Source organism: Colobus angolensis, unplaced genomic scaffold (genome assembly GCF_000951035.1).
Source record: "Colobus angolensis palliatus isolate OR3802 unplaced genomic scaffold, Cang.pa_1.0 Scaffold271, whole genome shotgun sequence".
NCBI classification, from domain to species: domain Eukaryota; kingdom Metazoa; phylum Chordata; class Mammalia; order Primates; family Cercopithecidae; genus Colobus; species Colobus angolensis.
In genome coordinates this window covers 793,542-795,964 of record NW_012115944.1, presented here as the reverse complement: position 1 = coordinate 795,964, position 2,423 = coordinate 793,542, and the positions used below count along the sequence as shown (strand labels likewise).

General features: G+C 39.4%; 1 pseudogene; it reads right to left on the bottom strand.

Moving 5' to 3' along the window:
* Positions 1-1,247: 1,247 nt before the first annotated feature.
* On the bottom strand, positions 1,248-1,843 carry LOC105515955 (annotated as a pseudogene).
* Positions 1,844-2,423: the final 580 nt, after the last annotated feature.

The following is a 2,423-nucleotide window of genomic DNA, read 5'->3' as shown; positions in this document are numbered from 1 at the left end:
TCAAGTTCTGCTTTTGTTGTGATTGCGTTTGATGTCTTTGTCATGAAATCTTTGCCAGTTCCTGTGTCCAGGATGGTATTGCCTAGGTAGTCTTCCAGGGTTTTTATAATTTTGGGTTTTACATTTAAGTCTTTAATTCATCTTAAAGTTGGATTGAAGACTTAATAGAGTTGATTTTTGTACATGGTGTAAAGAAGGGGTTCAGCTTCTATCTCCTGCCTATGGCTCGCTAGTTATCCCAGCACCATTTATCGAATAGGGAGCTTTTATCCTCTTAATGAGGTCTTTTCAGAGCAAATTTTTTTATTCTAATGACATCAAATATGTCAATTTTTCCTCTTCTGGATCACGTTTGTGGGTCAAGTCTAAAAGCTCTTTGCATAAGCTTAGATTCCAAATATTTTCCCCTATTTTCTCTAAACAATCTTACAGTTTCACATTTCCCATTTAAGTTCACAATCTTTTGAGTTAATTTTTGTATAAGGTGTGAGAGTTGGGTCAAGTTCCTTTTTTTTTTTTTCACCTATGAATATCCAATTGCTCCAACACCATTTGTTGAAGTCTATCTTTTCCGTATTGAACTGTTCTTACGTCTTAGTCAAAACTCCACTGGACATATCTGTAGGGGTCTATTTCTAGATTCTTTATTACATTAATATATGTGTCTAATGTGTCTCTCTCTTTGCCAGCACTATACAGTCTTGATTACTGTAGCTTCAGAGCAAGCCTTGAAATTGGGTAGACTGATTACTCACCCATTACTCTTCTTTTTTTTTTTTTTTTTTTTGGAGACGGAGTCTAGCTCTGTCACCCAGGCTGGAGTGCAGTGGCGCAATCTCGGCTCACTGCAAGCTCCGCCTCCCGGGTTCCCGCCATTCTCCTGCCTCAGCCTCCCGAGTAGCTGGGACTACAGGCACCCGCCACCTCGCTCGGCTAGTTCTTTGTATTTTTTAGTAGAGACGGGGTTTCACTGTGTAGCTCAGGATGGTCTCGATCTCCTGACCTCGTGATCCACCCGTCTCGGCCTCCCAAAGTGCTGGGATTACAGGCTTGAGCCACCGCGCCCGGCCACTCTTCTTATTCAAAATTGTTTTAGCTTTTCTTTTTAAAAATTTCTAATGATCACTTTTATTTAGAAGCCCTGCATCTCTTTTGATCAAAAGTCACATAGCCTTACATCAGCATATTTTTTAAAAATTTCTACCTAAAAGATAGTTCTATTTTTAAAATAACAAATAAATATATAGTTAGCTTGGAGAGACCGGGGGTAACCGACATTGTCCAACAACTTTCATGATTATTTCTCTGCAGATACTCTGCTGCTGCCATCAGAGTCTCTATGCTTCCTCTTGCAGAGGCCAACAGTTCTTCAGTCTCAGCATTTAATTTGTGTATTACCCGTTCCATTGCTTCTCAGTCTTGCCATCAGTCCTTCAAGGTAACTGCTGAGGCTGACTCCTTTCACAGTGATTATGGTTTCTTGAGTCAAAATAGTTTTTTTCTGAGTCCCGAGGATGTGGCTTTTCTATAAGTCTCTCATCTACTGAAACCTTATTTGTAAATGAAATGTTAGTACATTTAAGTTCCATTGTTTTCTCTACATGATCAACTACAGAATGTTCTTGCACATATGTTTTGGTTCTTGCTGCACCAATAAGAGACTTCACAATGAAAGCAGCCCCCTCTCTGTGCTGAGAAGGGATCCAGAGGGATCTATATGTCTGTCCAACACATCATCTCCAACCACACTCAGGCTCATAGGGTTTGGATATTTCTGCATTTCAACTGTTGTAACAATTTCCCAGAGGTGGTCAAAGACGTGCTCCAAAGTCCATAGCTTCATGGTGCTAGCAGCCTGTGGTGCTAGGGGACAATGAGGGAAACAGGCTATGCCTGCCCCTGACCCACCCCAAACATCCCAGCTAGCCACACAGTGACAGGCACCGTTGAGCCTGATGCAAGGGATGTCCCAACACACTGCCTCATGCCCTATCCCAGCCCAGGTTTTGCCCCTTAGCTTTTTGTTTGGACTTTCCATATAAATTCTAGAAAAATCTTGTCTACAGCTACCAAAAGATCTTGCTTAGTTTTTAATGAGAATTGCATTAAACCATTATATCTATTTGGGGAGAATTGACATCTTTACTATGTTGAGCTACTTTACTGAGTTGAATCTATAAATACAGACTATTATTCCATTTATTTAGATCTTGTTATTTTCATCACATTACATAGTTTACAGCATAAATGTCCTGTACTTGTCTTGTTAGATTTACACCTATTTCATATTTTTGAGCGATTATTAATATTACATTTTTAATTTAGATGTCCATGTGTTCATTGCTAGTTTGTAGAAATATAATTTTTTTTCATATGTTGATCTCATGTCATGCAACCTTGTTGATCTCACTTATTGGTTCCAT